We start from the raw sequence: 20,782 nt of genomic DNA on the forward strand, positions 1-20,782 counted from the left end.
CGGAAAGGGTCGCCCCTACCTCGGCCAGAGCAGGACTTGCAGGAACCGGGGCCGCTCACCACCTCTCTCCAACATCGACGGTAAGCTCAGGGTGAATCGTGACATTACATGCCCAGTGCAAGGACAGCTGTTTACAAACCATTGAATGGCTCAAAGAAGTATGGCATTCGCTGCCGCTAAGAAATACTTCTTTCATGCCATTGAAACATTTGTATGAAAAGAGAAGCTCCACACCTCGTTTATGTAACTATCTCCCAGCCGTTCATATTTGCCCACTGGAATGTGTTTCAAACAGAATGTGAATTGAAGTGTTGAAATGGGTAGATTTATAACCCCAAGTATTAACCACTAAGCAGATGGTATTTCAGCCACAGTAAGAGGCAACTTTTCTAATTCCTCTATAATCAGCATGACATATGTTGCTTCCTTCTTAGCCATTATTTGTTGTTGTCATGCTAAATTAAATGTTGGAAACATTTCCCTTGTATTTGAACTGGTACATGATAAGAAGGACCAAACTCCTTTTTCACAGCAATCTTTTCATGCACTAGATCCCCAAGTTTCGGAATCCAGCCAGGAGATGTTACTGATACATCCCTAATTCCAAAGGAGGCAGCATTGACAGATGTGTTGTCATCACAGAATTGTTGTAAATCCTGCAAACATTGACACGTTCATTTATGTCAAAGGGTGTATCTGCTGCCTCCACACCAGGACGACGATCAAGATTTGGAACATACAGTTGGGTTCCAAACAGGCATTCGCATGAAGTACGCCTTCTGGAAAGATTGTTAAGTGCTCTCTGAACTCCATACAGATGTGTGAGCCAACTACGACCCGTGCCTAATACTCTGGCTGTTAAGGATTGCTTTAAATCTCGGTTTCGACGCTCCACAACACTATTTCCCTCGGGATGAAATGGAGACGAGTAATGCAGTTGGACCCCTAACTAAGCCATGGCTACCCTGAAAGCCCTTAAGGCAAAAGCAGGGCCCCAGTCCAAGTGGAAAGCCACAACAGCATATGCACTGATAAAGACTTGCAAATCTTTAATAACAGTTTGAGCGTCAGCCGAGCATTGTGGCCAAGCCCATAGAAATCTAGAGAATGAGTCAACAGCGACTATAATGTATTTGTATGTGCTGTCGGTGTCAGAGTACTACAGTGGTCCAAGAACACACATTGTAATGGTTTGTTGGAAATTAAGGAGGGTGTCTGCAGTGGGTGCTTAACGCTGGAACCTTTAATTTGTTGGCAGATGTCACAACAAAGGACATACTGGTTGGTCTGTTTGTAAAGACCTGGCCACCAATAGCGTGATTGTAAGAGTGAAATTGTAGCCGCCACACTTGCATGGACAGAAGCAACTCCCTTGTGCGCTGCTTTTATTAATTCAGGTCTTAGGTCCTTATTGGGAATCACTTGATCTACCACACCTGGTATTGTAACTTGTGCTTTAAACATGCCTGCCATCAGGTAGGAATATTTAGCTGGATATGCTTTAGGAAAAGGTGTGCCATCAACTGAAGCTTTCACAGCTGCTGGTGTTTCATCATCCAATTTCAATTTAGAACGAGTTACTGCTGTAGCAGAAGCCAAAGCTACTGCAGATTTTACTGCTTCATCAGCCAAGGTGTTGCCTTCCACGTGTATTCCAACACGCTGATGTCCTAGTGTATGTACAACATGGACATTAGGTAGCATTTCTTTCAGATCCACTACTTTCCCACACAGAAGTCTGTGTTTAATGGCATTTCCTTTTGAATCTTTGAACCCATTTTGGCGCCAGTAATGCAGATATTAATTAAAGGAATGGACACAATAGTACGAATCACAGACAATCAACGTCATCTGTTCAGGATCTGTATGTTCCAGTGCCATCACCAGAGCCTTGAGCTCTGCAAGTTTTGCAGTGTAATCCCCTAGAGTCTGCGTGTAAGTATTTTGTGGATGGAACTTGCCATCCTTCATGTGTCCACTCACGGCTGCGCAGGCAGGTGAGTATTGATGTTTGGTGCCTATTGCTGGTAGAGGTGAACCATCAGTTTACAAAATGGTCTGATATTGTTCAATAGGCAATGTATTTGCTGGGACTGGATACTAAAGTTCATATTGTAAGAATTCTTGGGTCTGTAATTTAGAGTCAAAAACATAATCAACATCAGTGGCTGTCAGAGACGTTGCACAGTGAATCCAACATGGATGTAATGCTTTAACGTTTGGAACGCTTGCTTTGGTAACAGCCTCAAGGGCTAGAATGGGGATACGACAATGATACATTTCTCCTGTGCCAGAGGTGTCTCCTTAAGGACCGCCATCTGGACAGCAGTGAGAATCTTCTCAGTGGGAGCAAAACGTTGATCAGCTGTGGAATATAAGCGTGATTTGTATGTAATCGGGACGGTCTCACCCTCATTGAATGTCATGTAGGTGAAACTAATGGTGCCAGCAATTACTCTGATGACCAAATATTTTTTATTGTCCCTTGTATGGAAGTGTTTTGCTTCAAGCATGTCATTTTGTAATGCTCTGAGGATGCGCGTGTGTTTGACTGACCAGAATTCGCTGGTAAAGTCAGGACAAATTAAGTCATGTAAAGGTTTAATGCGTTGTGTATAATCTGGAATGTAAGTTCTGCCAAAATTTTAAAAGCCCAACACAGATTGGAGCTTTTGTATTGTAATTGGTGGTTGTAGTTGTACGCATTTTTCCAAAAATTGGGGGGCAAGGCTCTTGCCTTCATCCGACAGTTCGTATCCCAGAAACAGGACATTAAGAAAAGCTATTATTGTTTTTTTTAAATTGAATTTGTAGCTGATTTTGGTAAATCCTACAACAATGTGGGCTACCCGTCTTAAATGTTTATTGAGGTCATCATCTGTGAGATAGATGTCATCCACATATGACAACGCCTCAGGGTCTATGTCCTGTAAAATTGATGTATGACAAGCTGGACTCTTCTTGTAGCCTTGTGAGAGTCGGAAATTGTTTTTCTGAGAGCCTAAGGCGCTGAAACTTGTTAAGTCCCTACTTTCAGGCACTATGCTTTGGTAGAAGAACCCATTGGATATGTCCAGGGTCGTCTTGTATTTTTTGCGCACAATGTTGTTCATGAGTGCAGTGCTGTGTGCATTTTGCATAGCAAATGTGCGTGTGTGACTGTTTAAATGTCTGTAATCTAAGACTATTCTATATGAGTGGTCGGGTTTAGCGACTGGAAATAATGGCTTATTCATAGATGACTTTGAGGATTCAAGTACACCCTGGTACTCTAATTGATTGAGGATTTCTCTCACAGGAGCTTTTGCATCATACTTTATTGGATATTGAGGTTGAGGTTGAGATTTTATTGGTATTATGTGGCGGGGGGAATCTTTGTCCCACCCTACATGATTGCGCTATCAAGCAGGTACCCAATCAATGGCGTACATTTCAACAAGCTTTCTAGGAACAAGGGGCGAAAAGGACTTTTCAATAATGTCCTCTCCATAAGGGAGATCACAGACAAATACTGATGGCCAATCTTTTTCAGCCAGCAAGATATCATAAATGGAGACGACTCGGTCCCAAAAGATGGTGTCTGTCATATGTTCATTATCCCCTTCTAACTGAATATTAACGTTATACATCCTATAGGGTGTAGAGACACTCATGCCCGCAGTCTCAACTTGCAAGAAGTTATCAGTTGCTTTCACCTCCAGATGCTCTTGAAGATCCTGGTGAACTATTGTGATCTCTGCCGCACTGTCTAGCAGTGCTAGTGCCTACTTCCTGTTCTTGAGTAAAGCTCTTCAGTGGTATGTCAGATTGTAACTGCTGCCGCTTTTTTCTTTTTAAATTGGGGTTTCTGCTGGGGAAGTTTCTCTTCTTTTTTAACTGAAACTTCAGAGAAGCGTTGTGAGTCCTTTCTCGGTTTCAAGTACTCAGTTTGCTGCTCTGACCACCCACCTCTCACTGCGCTTTTCCGGTGTTTCCTGAAAGGAACGAGATTGGCGTGTAATAGTATATTGCTATGTGTCAGGCATTATAATATTATCTCTATTTCTAAGATTATGGGGGTCATTACGACCCCGACGGTCGGTGTAATAGTGGCGGTAGTACCACCAACAGGCTGGCGGTACATACCGCCACTATTATGACATTGGCGGTTTGGCCAAAGCCAAAACGAAAATTTAACACACCGACAGCCACAGCGGTAACGACTGCACTAGGCTGCCCATGGCATTATGACCCCGCCCACCGCCATGGTTTCCGTGGTTTCTGTACCGCAACGAAAACCATGGCAGTAGGCACTATCAGTGCCAGGGAATTCCTTACCTGGCACTGATAAAGGTCTCCTCAGCCCCCCTCCCCCTCCCCAGACTCCTTCTCCACCCTTCCCCTCCCAACCACCCCTCGACATATACACACATACACTCACATACATACACACCCATACACACACGCATACCCACATTCACCCACGCATGCATACATTCATACACACTCACAGCAACACTCACCAACATACATCTAGGCACACACGCAATCACACAACATGCACGTACACTCACACCCATTCATGCACACACGCTGTTCAAACACTGTCACACACACCCCCACACACGCACACAACACTCCCCACCCCCCTCTCCTGTCGGAGAACCCGACTTACCTGCTTGCAGGGGGGTCCTCCGGCAGGAGACGAGACACGGAGCTGGTGCCAGCAGCAGCGTCCGCCAGCAGAATACCACCAGGCCGTATCATGGCTCATGATACAGTCAGCAGCGCTCTGCTGGCGTGGTGCTGCTGCTGGCAGCAGCGCCACCTTACCGCCGTCCGTCACCATGACCGTAGCCGGCGCAATTCCGGCTATTATCATATTTTGGTGGACGGTGGGTAGCCACAGCAATGGTATGTGTGTGGCCGTCGCCATGGTGGTAGGTGGCATTAGCCGCCAATGTTATAATGAGTGCCTATATCTGTTTTGTGGGGTTTCCGTATGCGGAGATTCTCCTCTTTCTTTTTTCGGCGTTTGTTGTTTTTTATCCCAGCGTTTTTTGGAACCTTCAGGCGCTTGCTTGGTAGTGTCTTTATTGGATCTATCTTAAATTTGTGGTTTGGTTGGTCTGGCCGCCAGACTATTTCGACCAATACTAGAGTAGGTCTCAGTGATAATCTTGGGCAGCTCATGTTCTTGATCCTGTGCAGGAATATCCCGGAGCTGCATGCGCACTGCTAGTGCTACTGCTTCCCCCTCAAGGTTACTTAATATGATTGAAGACACCGTGGCAAAATTGCCCATTAATTGCATTTGCAAATCCAGGGCCGGGACAGCCCCGTATTCGTCTTGAATTTGTTTTAACAGCTCTGGAAGATTGGTAAGTGTTGGTGTACCGTGTGCGGTAGTATAGAGCTTGGCAAACACCGTATCCCATGAATTGCAGTTATCAATTGTGGGAACCATCCCGAATGGCAAGCACATTGTGAGAATTCATTGTTTATCCTGAGGTCCTGTATGGGGAAAGACTGATTCCAGCGCATTTATTTTTTTAATTAACCAAAACGGAATTTCCTCCTGTTTGGCGGGTGCCTTACCCATGATCGAATGCACAGTAGCAGGGTTAAGGCCTGGCGTCACTGCATGTGGTTGCACTGGGGCAGCACGTGCTGGGTTTGTATTCAATGTTTGCATAACAAACTGTACTAATAGTCTGTATATTGTTGTAAGCTCTATATGTAAGCGGCGGACCTCAGCTACAGCTAAGTTTGCTGCATCAGGGTGTGGTGTATATGTGGCTAATAAAGGCCAGGTCCGTCCATCATACCTCAGAGAACCTAACCTAACATGTAGTACTGTATGTGGTAGGGCAACATCAAGCCAGTTATTATAGTCCTGATAAGATAAAGGTACTTCTAAGTATGCATAATCCCTCTATTGTGCAGGTGTGTTTGCAGGTGTATAGAAATGAAATGTATTTGTGTTCCCATCTGCTGCTGGAAAAGTGACCCAACAATAAATAAATTCTGTTCTGTAGGTCGGATGTGCCTCAACAACAAATATAACTGGACTCTCCTGGGCAGTTAGGCCGTTTGCTAACAAATGTGCAGTAAATGGAGGTCTCATATTTACTGCAATTGCTACCCTCTGTGGGTTCGCCATATTAATGGTATTTATTTTTCAGAGATACGAATACCAACTGGGGATCAGTCCTTTTAAGGTTCAAGCTTGAACAACCTACAGCTCAAGATAGGTCCTACCTACTTAGCTGAGGAGGAAAGCCTCAATACCACGGACGTCTCCGTATAGAGTATTGAGGTGTCTTTAGCCTTTAGTGGGATAGAGGTACTTAGGAGGATCCGAATATTAGTGCCTGACCAAACGGCGGTGCCATGTCACGTAGGTTCTCATTATGCTAATGGGCGGCAGAATCACATGGGTTATGGGTACTGAGTACGATTTCACACCAGGTGACACATGTCGGCCTAATCCGGGTTTTCCGGCTAACTAGCAGCGCCTCATCTCTGACCGAGATGATTGTGGCAACCGGGCGCGTGACAAGAAAGACTTCTCATGGGAATCATGGTAAATCAAATCAAATCAAATCATTAACATTTATAAAGCGCGCTACTCACCCGTGCGGGTCTCAAGGCGCTAGGGGAAAAAGGGGGGGGTTAACGCTGTTCGAACAGCCAGGTCTTTAGGAGTCTCCGGAATGCGGAGTGGTCCTGGGTGGTCCTGAGGCTGGTGGGGAGGGAGTTCCAGGTCTTGGCCGCCAGGAAGGAGAAAGATCTCCCACCTGCTGTGTAGCGGCGGATGCGAGGGACAGCAGCGAGTGCGAGGCCAGAGGAGCGGTGGAGGCGGGTGGGGACGTAGAAGCTGAGGCGTCTGTTGAGGTATTCCGGTCCCTTGTCGTAGAGGGCTTTGTGTGCGTGGGTGAGAAGTCGGAAGGTGATCCTTTTGCTGACAGGGAGCCAATGCAGGTGTCTCAGGTGTGCGGAGATGTGGCTGCTGCGGGGTATGTCGAGGATGAGGCGGGCCGAGGCGTTTTGAATGCGTTGCAGGCGATTTTGGAGTTTGGCTGTGGTCCCGGCGTAGAGGGTGTTGCCGTAGTCCAGGCGGCTCGTGACGAGGGCGTGGGTCACGGTTTTTCTGGTGTCAGCGGGGATCCAGCGGAATATCTTGCGGAGCATTCCGAGGGTGAGGAAGCAGGCGGAGGACACGGCGTTGACTTGCTTGGTCATGGTGAGAAGAGGGTCCAAGATGAAGCCGACGTTGCGGGCGTGGTCTGTGGTGGTCGGTGCGGTGCCGAGGGCCGTGGGCCACCAGAAGTCGTCCCAGGCGGACGGGATGTTGCCGAGGATGAGGACTTCCGTTTTTTCAGAGTTCAGCTTTAGGCGGCTTAGCCTCATCCAATCTGCGACGTCCTTCATACCCTCTTGTAGGTTGGTCTTGGCGCTGGCGGGGTCCTTGGTGAGGGAGAGTATAAGTTGGGTGTCGTCGGCGTAGGAGGTGATGATGATGTCGTGCTTGCGTACGATGTTGGCGAGGGGGCTCATGTAGACATTGAAGAGTGTCGGGCTGAGTGATGAGCCTTGGGGTACGCCGCAGATGATCTCGGTGGGTTCTGAGCGAAACGGAGGGAGGTAAACTCTTTGGGAACGGTTTGAGAGGAAGGAGGCGATCCAGTCCAGGGCCTGGCCTTGGATCCCGGTGGAGCGGAGGCGGGTGATTAGGGTGCGGTGACAGACGGTGTCAAAGGCAGCCGAGAGGTCGAGCAGAATGAGGGCGACTGTTTCACCGTTGTCCATCAGGGTTCTGATGTCGTCAGTGACTGAGATGAGGGCGGTTTCAGTGCTGTGGTTGGCTCGGAATCCGGTTTGTGAGGGGTTGAGCAGGTTGTGGTCTTCCAGGAAGGTGGTCAGCTGTTTGTTGACGGTCTTCTCTATTACTTTGGCTGGGAAAGGCAGAAGAGAGATGGGGCGGAAGTTTTTTAGGTCGCTCGGGTCAGCCGTAGGTTTCTTTAGTAGAGCGTTGACTTCGGCGTGTTTCCAGCATTCGGGGAAGGTAGCAGAAGAAAAAGAAGAGTTGATGACGGTCTGGAGGTGCGGGACGATGATGTCGTCGGCTTTGTTAAAGATGAAGTGCGGGCAGGGGTCCGAAGGGGCGCCGGAGTGGATAGAGTTCATGATGGATTTGGTTTCTTCCGTGTTGATGTGGGACCAGTTGTTGAGGGTGATGGCCGTGGATGCCGGTTCGGTGGTGTATGGTTGGGTCTGGTGTCCGAAGCTGTCGTGGAGGTCGCTAATCTTGCGATGGAAGAAAGTGGCGAGGGATTCGCACAGATGCTGTGAGGGTGTGACGGCGTTGGCGTTGGCGCTGGGGTTGGAGAACTCCTTGACAATGCTGAAGAGTTCTCTGCTGTTGTGTCTGTTTTTGTCCAGTCTGTCGGTGAAAAAGTTCCTTTTGGCAGCGCGGATCAGATGGTGGTGTTCGCGGGTAGCGTTCTTGAGGGCGGTCATGTTGTCAGCGGTGCGGTCCTTGCGCCAGGCTTTCTCAAGGGCGCGACAAGTTTTCTTTGATTCTTTGAGGGTGTCAGAGAACCAGAGAGGTTTTTTGGTGTTGGTCTGTCGATGCGTGCGTTTGAGGGGAGCAAGGATGTCTGCGCAGTTGGAGATCCAGTTTGTGAGGTTGAGGGCTGCGTCGTTGGGGTCGGTGGTGAGGGTGGGTTGGTTGGCGGCGAGTGCGGAGAAGAGTTGCTCTTCGGGGATCTTGTTCCACTGTCGACGATGGATGGGTTGGGTGCGGAGGTGGCGGGTCTCGCGTCGGAATGTGAAGTGGACGCAGCTGTGGTCGGTCCACTGTAAATCAGATCTCATCCCTCTCTCTCAGCTACCAAAGTCAAAGACAACAGAGGCAGAATATAGTTCAATAAGGATTTATTGAAATAACTGCATCTTGGATAAAATAGCATAAATAGCAATAGCTAGGATGATAAAACACAATAAAAGCAAGCATGTGAGTAAAAGAGTAAAACACAAATACAGTCCTACCATACTGTCAAAAGTGATCTATAATCCTCCTGCCTACGCTATGTGTGAGTACAGCATAATACGCCTAATCCGTCCTTCAGGTTTCCCCCTGGGAGAACATCATGCCTCATACCTGGAGAAAGAAGCCTGTAGTCTAGAGGGACACTGTCACCGTGTGGATCAGGGGTTCGGCTGTCTAAGCAAGCAGCTGTAGCAAAGCAATCAGCAATCAGTATACAGTCTTGGTCGTCTGGCTGGAATCCTCCTCTAACGTGTTTAGGACAAAGGAGTGTTTTTATAATAAAACAGCTGACATCCTAAGAAATGGCCCCCATGTATGAGTGCATGTTTTCTGTGAATGTTGGAGACACAGCATACCACGTTTGTCGGCAACCCTATCTGACTGTAGCGTTGGAGAAAGCACAGAGTGCCTACTAAGAACATAGGGGGTCATTCTGACCCTGCGGGAGCACCGCCAACAGGCTGGCGGTGCTCCCATGGGCATTCTGACCGCGGCGGTACAGCCGCGGTCAGAAACGGGAAACTGGCGGTGTCCCGCTGGTTTCCCGCTGCCCAAGGGAATCCTCCATGGCGGCGCTGCAAGCAGCGCCGCCATGGGGATTCGGACCCCCTTACCGCCAGCCTGGTTCTGGCGGTTTTGACCGCCAGAACCTGGCTGGCGGTAACGGGTGTCATGGGGCCCCTGGGGGCCCCTGCAGTGCCCATGCCAATGGCAGACACTGAAAATCGCGACGGGTGCAACTGCACCCGTCGCACCCCTTCCACTCCACCGGCTCCATTCGGAGCCGGCATCCTCATGGAAGGGGGTTTCCCGCTGGGCTGGCGGGCGGCCTTCTGGCGGTCGCCCGCCAGCCCAGCGGGAAAGCCAGAATGGTCGCTGCGGTCATTCGGCGGCTCCCGCCAGCCCTGCGGTTACCGCGGCCGGCGGGAGTCAGAATGACCCCCATAATGCTTTCCTAGGCGAAAGGACAATGTGATGGAGTAAAATAAAGCAGCACCGCAAATATGGCTATTGCTGGAAAAATAAAGCAATGCTGAATAAAACGTACCTAGGTGAGAGTGCACAGCTATAGGCCTAGTTAGCTACAATAGCATATATAAAATATGGCTAAAATAGCGATACACCACCAGCACTGCACTGAAGGAGAAGGCCTGAGGCACAGAACTGACTGGAAACTTTTCTGTTTGCGGTGACTGCGTGCCGTCACAAAGGTGACGCAAACTGTGCTGCAAGACTTTCATTCTGACAACAATTGACAACATTCAGGAAATATGAAGCCTCTGGACAAACACTTTCTTCAGGTGCTTTTCTTTATATGGAAGAACCATATAAATAGGTGTTTGGAGATCTGCAAATGCTGCGGAAAATTATTCTTGCATTTAGCGCCATCAATGAAGATCTAACGATGCAGAAACAGAACTACAGGCAGCTAACCCTTTCTTCTTCGTCACACAATTGCTTCTAGTGTCAATTCTACAGTTCGCGTGATCAAGCGTGCTTGGATGTTTTTCTTTATACGTCTATTTCGCCAAAGGCTTATTTCTTTTATTCCACGTTGTGCTAAACTCACAATGTGTTTCCTGGTTTTCATGTTTCTTCCTGCAACATGTAGAGACATGAACAACTGCTGGGAAAAGACACCTTTGGAATCCCCCAGATTTCTGCTGAACACGTTTTGGTGGCTTCAGTACTCTGCAGACTTTATTCCTGCAAACCATGGATAAAGTGCTTGTGCTCTATGGTAAAACTGGTATACACTTAATTGGCACATTTTAATTACTTACAAGTCCCTGGTAAATGATGCTTCGTCTATACTACTAGTGAGCTGCAGCACTCATTGTGCCACCCAGTAAAGTAGCCCTGTAAACCTGTCACTGCAGCCTCTAGTGCAGTTATAAACAGACATTTCAACCTGGCAAAATAAACCTTTTGCCAGGCTGAAACCTTCTTTATCAATAATTAAAAGTCACCCCTAAGGTAGGCCCTAAAGTTTCATAGGGCAAGAAGGATGGTACTTAATAGTAGGACATGTGTACTTAAGTTTTCTATGTCTTGTCAGTAAAACACTGTAGGAAAGTACCATCTTGCCTGGCATGTTACCCCAAATTTTACTTGTGTGAATGTTTGTTTTTGCCTGTGTCACTGGGATCCTGCTAGCCTGGACCCCAGTGCTCATAACCTATGCCCTGTATGTGTTCCCTGTGTGGTGCCTAACTGTATCACTGAGGCTCTGCTAACCAGACCCTCAGTGTTTATGCTCTCTCTGCTTTTTTTCAAAATTGTCACTGCATGCTCGCGACTAATTTTACCGATTCTGATTGGCACACTGGAACACCCTTATAATTCCCTAGTATATGGTACCTAGGGTACTGGGGTTCCAGGAGATCCCTATGGGTTGCAGCATTTCTTTTGCCACCTATAGGGAGCTCAGACAATTCTTACACAGAGAGAGGAGTAGCCTCTCCTGGGCTCTGGAAATGCTTTGAAGGGCACAGATGGTGCCCTCCTTGCATAAACCAGTCTACACCGGTTCAGGGACCCCCAGCCCCTGCTCTGGCACGAAACTGGACAAAGGAAAGGGGAGTGACCTCTCCCCTGTCCATCACCACCCCAGGGGTGGTGCCCAGAGCTCCTCCAATATGTCCCAGACATCTGCCATCTTGAATGCAGAGGTGTTTGGGCACAATGGAGACCTCTGAGTGGTCAGTGCCAGCAGGTGATGTCATAGACCCTTCCTGATAGGCTCTTACCTGGTTAGTTAGCCAATCGTCCTCTGAAGGCTATTTAGGGTCTCTCCTGTGGGTTTCTCTTCAGATAACGAATGCAAGAGCTCACCAGAGTTCCTCTGCACTTCTCTCTTCAACTTCTGCCAAGGATCGACCGCTGACTGCTCCAGGACGCCTGCAAAACCGCAACAAAGTAGCAAGAAGACTACCAGCAACATTGTAGCGCCTAATCCTCAACTGTTTCCTGGTGGTGCATGCTCTGAGGGCTGTCTGCCTTCACCCTGCACTGGAAGCCAAGAAGAAATCTCCCATGGGTCGACTGAATCTTCCCTCTGCCAACGCAGGCACCAAATTTCCGCATCACCGGTCCTCTGGGTCCCCTCTCATCCTGATGAGCGTGGTCCCTGGAACACAGGAGCTGGATCCAAGTGACCCCAATAGTCCAGTGGTCCTTCTGTCCAAATTTGGTGGAGGTAAGTCCTTGCCTCCCCACGCCAGACAGTAACCCTGTGTACTGCGTGATCTGCAGCTGCTAGGGCTTCTGTGCACTTCTGCAAGACTTCCTTCGTGCACAGCACAGCCCATGTCCCCAGCACTCCGTCCTGCATTGCCCAACTCGCTGAGTTGGCCTCCGACTTCGTGGGACCCTCTTTTGTTGTGCTGAGACGACCGCCGTGCTCAGATTTTCTGAACGCCTGTTCAGGTGCTTCTGCGGGTGCTGCCTGCTTCTGCGTGGGCTCTCTCTGTTGCTGAGCGCCCCCTTTGTCTCCTCCTCCAAGGGGCGACCTCCTGGTCCTTCCTGGGCCCTGGAAGCACCAAAAATCTTCACTGCGACTCTTGCAGCTAGCAAGGCTTGTTTGCGGTCTTTTTGCGCGAAAACAACTCTGCATCCTCCAGCACGCCGTGGGACATCTTCTGACCAAAGTTCCTGGCACCTTCTGTTGTTGCAGAATCTTTGGCTTCCTACACCCAGAGGAAGCCCTTTTGCACCTTCATCCAGGGTTTAGTGGGCTCCTGCCCCCCCTGGACACTTGCATGACTCTTGGACTTGGTCTCCTTCCTTTGAAGGTCCTCAGATCCAGGAATCCGTCTTCAGTGCTTTGCAGTCAGTTGTTGTCCTTGCAGAATCCCCTATCTCGACTTTACTGTCTTTCTGGGATAGTAGGGTAACTTTACCCCTACTTTTCAGGGTCTTGGGGTGGGGTATCTTGGACACTCTTAGTGTTTCCTTACACTCCCTGCGACCCTCTACACACTACACTAGGCCTAGGGTCCATTCATGGTTCGCATTCCACGTTTGGAGTATATGGTTTGTGTTGCCCCTAGGCCTTTTGTCTCCTATTGCATTCTAATGTGTTCTACAGTGTTTGCACTACTTTTCTAGGTGTTTTACTTACCTGATTTTGGTTTGTGTGTATATTCTCTGTATATTACTTACCTCCTAAGGGAGTATATCCTCTGAGATACGTTTGGCATATTGTCACTGAAATAAAGTACCTTTATCTTTAGTAACTTTGAGTATTGTGTTTCTTATGATATAGTGCTATATGATATAAGTGGCATAGTAGGAGCTTTGCATGTCTCCTAGTTCAGCCTAAGCTGCTCTGCTATAGCTACCTCTATCAGCCTAAGCTGCTAGAACACTACTAATCTACTAATAAGGGATAACTGGACCTGGAATAAGGTGTAAGTACCTTCAGGTACCCACTATAAGCCAGGCCGGCCTTCTAGATTGGTGGTGCAGTGGTGGGATAAGTACTTGTAACTGCTTTACCACTTTGTCATTGGTGCTTTTCATAAGAAAAACATATACCAAATACTTCAGAATATACTCAGTAACCTAAATAGTTTAACTTTCCTTCTCTAAAACTTTCAAAAAAGTTTCTGAAAAATCCCTGAAAACTTTTAAAAGTTTTCAAAAAGTTTCTCTGTTCTTTAAAAAGTCCCCAAAAAGTTTTTCTCTCTCTGTCCTAAACCTTTTCTATCATGTATGCGGTAGAGCTTACTCCCACAGTTGTCCAGGCAACATATGGGAATCTAAACTTTAAAAGTTTGAGGGGTCTCTGCATTGAAAGAGGTTTAGCAATTGGTAAGAATCCTACAAAAGATCTTCTCCTTAGCCTTCTACTAGGAAGTGACCAGAACCAATCTGGCCCATCCCAGGATCAGGAGGTAGAGGAGGGGGGTACCCAGCCAGACTCAGAGGAGTCCCCTGAGGATGCTGGGGAGGGTTCTTCCAAGGAACTGTCAGCTAACAGGCCACCTAGTGACACTGGTAGTGGGAGGGGGTCACACATTAGTAGGGCACCTTTCACTCCTAAAGGATAGGTTACTAGAGTCCAGCCAGTTAGAGACAGGTCCAACTCTGCCAATTCCCACATTTCTTCTGTGTCTCACAATGCCCAAGCCTCCCACCCTGAGGATAACTTAATGGAAAGGGAACTCAGAAAGCTGAGATTGGAAGAGGCCAGGCTGAAGCTTAAACAGCAGCAGCTGGCCTTAGACAGGGAATTTCTGGATGTGGAAAGGGAAAGGCAGAGGCTAGGGTTAGTTCCCCATGGTGGCAGCAGCAGTGTTTTTGATAGCAATCATGTTAGAGAGCAAGATTCCAGAAACATGCATAAGATAGTCCCCCCTTACAAGAAGGGGGATGACATTAACAAGTGGTTTGCTGCACTTGAAAGGGCCTGTATGGTACAGTTGGTACCTCAAAGGCAGTGGACTGCTATCTTGTGGCTATCTTTCACTGGTAAGGGTATAGATAGGCTCCTTAATGTCAGAGAAAGTGATGCTAACAATTACAAAGTTTTGAAGGATGCACTCTTCAATGGATTTGGCTTAACCACTGAACAATACAGGATTAAGTTCAGAGACACCAGAAAAGAGTCCTCTCAAGACTGGACAGGCTTTGTAGACTGTTCAGTGAAGGCCTTGGAGGGTTGGTTACATGGCAGTAAGGTGGCTGACTATGAAAGCCTGTATAATCTAATCCTGAGAAAGCATATTTTGAACAATTGTGTGTCTGATTTGTTGCACCAGTACTTGGTAGACTCAGATCTGATCTCTCCCCAAGAATTGGGAAAGAAGGCAGACAAATGGGTCAGAACAAGAGTGAACAGAAACGTTCATAAAGGGGGTGACAAGGATGGCAAGAAGAAGGATGGTAAGTCTTCTGACAAGGGTGGGGACAAAGATAAAAAAACATTCTGATTCTTCATCAGGACAACAAAAATTATCGGGGGTGGTGGGTCCAAATCCTCTTCTCACAATCAGAAAAGGCCATTGTGTTCTTTATGTAAAGTAAAAGGCCATTGGGCAAGTGATGCCACTTGTCCAAAGAAAAACACCAAACCTCCCACCACCACAACCCCAACTGCAACCTCTAGTGCCACTAGTAATAGCAGTGGTGGTGGGAAGTTTACTACAAATAGCCAATCCAAGGGTGTAGCTGGGCTCACTATTGGCAGTGTAGTTGGGGTTGGTCTTGTTAGGGAGACCACAGGGGCTGTTTTAGTCTCTGATGGTGGCATTGACTTTGCCACCTTGGTTGCTTGTCCCCTAATATGGGTAAGTACAAGCAACTACCCCTAATCAATGGTGTTGAGGTTGAGGCCTACAGGGACACAGGAGCCATTGTAACTATGGTTATAGAGAAACGGGTTCACCCTGATCAACACCTACTTGGTCAGCAGTACCAAGTGACTGATGCTCACAATAACACACCTAGCCACCCCGTGGCTGTTGTGAATCTCATTGGGGGGGGGGGGTTACTGGTCCAAAGAAAGTTGTGGGAGCCACTGAATTACCTGTAGATTGCTTACTAGGCAATGATTTGGAGACATCAGCTTGGGCTGAAGTGGAGTTGGAGGCTCATGCAGCAATGCTGGGCATTCCTGGGCATATTTTTGTTTTGACAAGGGCACAGGCCAAAAAGCAAAAAGGACAGGGAAAATTGGATCCTGGAACAATGGACCAAGTGCTCCCAAAAGCTAGGGGTAGGAATGGTAAATCCTTACCCACTATCCCTCCCTCACCAGAAGATTCCCCTTTGAGGAAGAGGAATCCTCTCCCTGTGCAGAACCTACACCAGATGAGCTGGCAGCAGACACTGCTGAGCTTTTGGGTGCAGGGGGGCCTGCTAGGGAAGGGCTGAGTGTGGCACAGCAGACCTGTGCCACACTAGAGGGTTTAAGACAGCAAGCTGTCAAACAGCAGAATGGGGATGTCAGTGATAGCCATAAGGTGTATTGGGAAGACAACCTCCTGTATACTGAATCAAGGGACCCTAAACCTGGAGCTGCCAGGAGGTTGGTCATCCCTTTACAGTACAGAGAGTTTCTTCTTACCTTGGCACATGACATTCTTTGGCTGGGCATTTGGGCCAAAGTAAAACCTGGGACAGGCTTGTTCCCCTGCTTCACTGGCCCCATATGTCAGAGGACACGAAAGAGTTTTGTCGCTCTTGTGTGACATGCCAAGCCGGTGGCAAGACTGGTGGCACACTAAAGGCTCCCTTAATTCCACTTCCTGTGGTTGGGCTGCCCTTTGAAAGGGTAGTGGTTGACATAGTTGGCCCCCTTGGCCCTCCAACAGCTTCAGGCAATAGGTTTATCTTGGTGGTAGTGGACCATGCCTTCACCACCAAGATAATAGGTGTATCCTGGTGGTAGTGGACCATGCCACTAGGTATCCTGAAGCAATTCCCTTAAGGACCACTACAGCTCCTGCAGTGGCAAAGGCCCTCCTGGGAATCTTTTACAGAGTGGGCTTCCCTAAGGAAGTGGTGTCAGACAGAGGTAGTAGCTTTATGTCTGCATACCTCAAAGCATTGTGGAAGGAGTGTGGTGTAACATACAAGTTCACTACTCCTTATCATCCACAAACAAATGGTCTGGTTGAGAGGTTTAATAAAACTCTCAAAGGTATGATAATGGGACTCCCTGAAAAACTCAGAAGGAGATGGGATGTCCTGTTACCTTTCCTCCTTTTTGCTTGCAGGGAGGTACCTCAAAAAGGAGTGGGCTTTAGCCCCTTTGAACCCCTCTTTGGGCACCCTGTAAAAGGTCCTCTTGCACTTGTTAAGGAGGGTTGGGAAACCACCTTTAAAAGCTCCTAAACAGGACATTGTGGACTATGTACTTGTCCTAAGATCAATAATGGCTGAGTCCATGAAAAAGGACAGTACAAACCTTCAGGCCAGCCAAGAACTGCAAAAGCAATGGCATGACCAGAAGGCTGTCCTGACCCAGTACCACCCAGGACAGAAGGTGTAGGTATTGGAGCCTGTGGCCCCAAGAGCACTCCAGGTCAAATGGAGTGGACTCCATTTAATTGTTGAGAAAAAGGGTGAGGTTACCTTCTTGGTAGACCTGGGCACTGCCAGGAGTCCCCTTAGAGTGCTCCGTATCAACCGCCTAAAACCCTACTATGACAGGGCTGATCTCACCCTGCTCATGGCAACTGATAAGGGACAGGAAGAAGAGAGTGACCCTCTCCCTGATCTCTTCTCCACCACTGAAGCTGATGGCTTAGTGGAGGGAGTAGTACTTGCTGATTGCCTTACTGCAGAGCAGAAGGACAACTGTGTAAATCTCTTAAGTCTGTTTTCTGAGCTCTTCTCACTGATGCCAGGTACCACTACTTAGTGTGAGCATACAATCAATACTGGAGACAGTTTACCTGTCAAAAGTAAGATTTATAGACAGCCTGACCATGTCAGGGACTGCATAAAACAAGAGGTTCAGAAAATGTTAGACTTAGGACTGATTGAGCCTTCAGAAAGCCCATGGGCTAGCTCAGTGGTGCTGGTTCCAAAACCTCACAGTAAGGATGGTAAAAGAGATATGAGGTTTTGTGTTGACTATAGAGGGCTCAACCAAGTAACCAAGACAGATGCTCACCCTATACCCAGGGCAGATGAGCTAATATATACACGGGCTTCTGCCAAGTATCTAAGCACTTTTGATTTATCTGCAGGGTATTGGCAGATTAAATTATCAGAAGATGCTAAACCCAAGACTGCATTTTCAACCATTGGAGGGCACTATCAATTCACTGTGATGCCCTTTGGTCTGACAAATGCACTTTTCAAAGGTTGGTGAACACAGTCCTGCAAGGGTTGAAAGCTTTTAGTGCAGCATATCTGGATGATATAGCTGCCTTTAGCTCCACCTGGGATGATCACCTGGTCCACCTGTGGAAAGTTTTGGAGGCCCTGCAAAAGGCAGGCCTCACTATCAAGGCCTCAAAGTGCCAGATAGGGCAGGGGAAAGTGGTTTATCTGGGCCACCTGGTAGGTGGGGAACAGATTGCACCACTGCAGGGGAAGATCCAAACCATTGTGGAATGGGCTCCCCCTACAACTCAAACCCAGCTGAGAGCCTTTTTAGACCTCAAAGGGCACTATAGGAGGTTCATCAAGAAGTATGGCTCCATTGCAGCTCCTCTTATTGACCTCACTAGTAAGAAGATGCCTAAAAAAGGTATTGTGGACAGCTAGCTGTCAAAAAGCTTTTGATGAGCTCAAACAGGCCATGTGCTCTGCACCTGTCTTAAAAAGCCCTTGCTACTCCAAAAAGTTCATAGTCCAGACTGATGCTTCTGAATTGGGGGTTGGGGCAGGGCTATCACAGCTTAATACTGAGGGCCAGGATCAACCTGTTCCTTTTATCAGCAGGAGGTTGACCCCTAGAGAAAAGCGTTGGTCTGCCATGGAGAGGGAGGCCTTTGCTGTGGTCTGGGCACTCAAAAAGTTGAGACCATACTTGTTTGGTACTCACTTTATTGTTCAGACAGACCGCAAACCTCTACTTTGGCTAAAACAAATGAAAGGTGAAAACCCTAAATTGTTGAGATGGTCCATCTCCCTACAGAGAATGGACGATACAGTGGAACATAGACCTAGGAGTACCCACTCCAATGCAGATGGACTCTCCAGATATTTCCACTTAGACAATGAAGGCTCATCTGGGCAAGGTTAGCCTTATTGTCCCTCGTTTGGGGGGGGGTTGTGTAGGAAAGTATCATCTTGCCTGGCATGTTACACCCCATTTTTACTTGTGAGAATGTTTGTTTTTGCTTGTGTCACAGGTATCCTGCTAGCCATGACCCCAGTGCTCATAACTTATGCCCTGTATGTGTTCCCTGTGTGGTGCCTAACTGAGGCTCTGCTAACCAGAACCTTAGTGTTTATGCTCTCTTTGCTTTTAAAATTGTCACTGCAGGCTAGTGACTAATTTTACCAATTCAGATTGGCACACTGGAACACCCTTATAATTCCTCTAGTATATGGTACCTAGGTACCCAGGGTATTGGGGTTCCAGGAGATCCCTATGGGCTGCAGCATTTCTTTTGCCACCCATAGGGAGTTCAGACAATTCTTACACAGGACTGCCACTGCAGCCTGAGTGAAATAACATCCACGTTATTTCACAGCCATTTTACACTGCACTTAAGTAACTTATAAGTCACCTATATGTCTAACCCTCACTTAGAGAAGGTTAGGTGCAAAGTTACTAAGTGTGAGGGCACCCTGGCACTAGCTAAGGTGCCCTCACATTGTTCAGGGCAACTTCCCTGGACTTTGTGAGTGCAGGGACACCATTACACGTGTGAACTACACATAGGTCAATACCTATGTGTAGCTTCACAATGGTAACTCCGAACATGGCCATGTAACATGTCTATGATCATGGAATTGACCCCCGAGCCAAATATGGTATTGCGGTGCCAATCCTATGCATCCCCGGGGCTCCAGCATAGAGCCCTGATATTGCCAAACTAGCTCTCGGGGTTTTCTCTGGGCAGCCCAGTCCGAGGAAGGCAGAACAAAGGATTTCCTCTGAGAGTGGGAATAACACCCTCTCCCTTTGGAAATAGGTGTTAAGGGCCTGAGCGGAGTAGCCCCTCCTGGCCTCTGGAAATGCTTTGAAGGGCACAGATGGTGCCCTCCTTGCATAAACCAGTCTACACTGGTTCAGGGATTCCCCAGCCCCTGCTCTGGTACGAAACTGGACAAAGGAAAGGGGAGTGACCACACCCCTGTCCCTCACCACCCCAGAGGTGGTGCCCAGAGCTCCTCCAGTGTGTCCCAGACCTCTGCCATCTTGAATGCAGATGTGTGAGGGCACAAAGGAGACCTCTGAGTGGCCAGTGCCAGCAGGTGACGTCAGAGACCCCTCCTGATAGGCTCTCGCCTGGTTAAGTAGCCAATCCTCCTCTGAGGGCTATTTAGGGTCTCTCCTGTGGGTTTCTCTTCAGATAACGAATGCAAGAGCTCACCAGAGTTCCTCTGCACTTCTCTCTTCGACTTCTGCCAAGGATCGACCGCTGACTGCTCCAGGACGCCTGCAAAACCGCAACAAAATAGCAAGAAGACTACCAGCAACATTGTAGTGCCTAATCCTGCCGGCTTTGTCGACTGTTTCCTGGTGGTGCATGCTCTGAGGGCTGTCTGCCTTCACCCTGCACTGGAAGCCAAGAAGAAATCTCCTGAGGGTCGACGGAATCTTCCCCCTGCCAATGCAGGCACCAAATTTCTGCATCACCGGTCCTCTGGGTCCCCTCTCATCCTGACGAGCGTGGTCCCTGGAACACAGGAGCTGAATCCAAGTGACCATGACAGTCCAGTGGTCCTTCTGTCCAAATTTGGTGGAGGTAAGTCCTTGCCTCTCCACGCCAGACAGTAATCCTGTGTACTGCGTTGTAGTGAATCCTAATTTGTTTTAGCGGGATAACAGGAGTTAGCTTAGCCGTAGGCTTGTAAACTTGTGCCCCCATCGCCCAGTGACTTTTAACCTACTTAGCTTGCTCTGTCATAGTCCATTTAATTATTTATTTCCTTTAAAATGGCGGCCTTGTTTATAGTTAGGCCACTTGTTATGGGTTCTATTATCAGTGTCATTGCGCCAAGGCGTCAAGATCAAGCACGAAAGACAAACATACAGTAGGCATTCACACTTAGGGATTTTCCCTCTCTATACTTTCGAGGGATTGTTGATATTAATTGCCGTCCCAAGCATGC

General features: G+C 48.1%; 1 pseudogene; it reads right to left on the reverse strand.

Annotated features, from left to right (window-relative positions):
* Positions 1-975: 975 nt before the first annotated feature.
* LOC138286917 (zinc finger protein 79-like) overlaps positions 976-20,782 on the reverse strand; it is a 41,959-nt pseudogene continuing 22,152 nt past the window's right edge.

Source organism: Pleurodeles waltl, chromosome 4_1 (assembly GCF_031143425.1).
Source record: "Pleurodeles waltl isolate 20211129_DDA chromosome 4_1, aPleWal1.hap1.20221129, whole genome shotgun sequence".
Classification (NCBI taxonomy): domain Eukaryota; kingdom Metazoa; phylum Chordata; class Amphibia; order Caudata; family Salamandridae; genus Pleurodeles; species Pleurodeles waltl.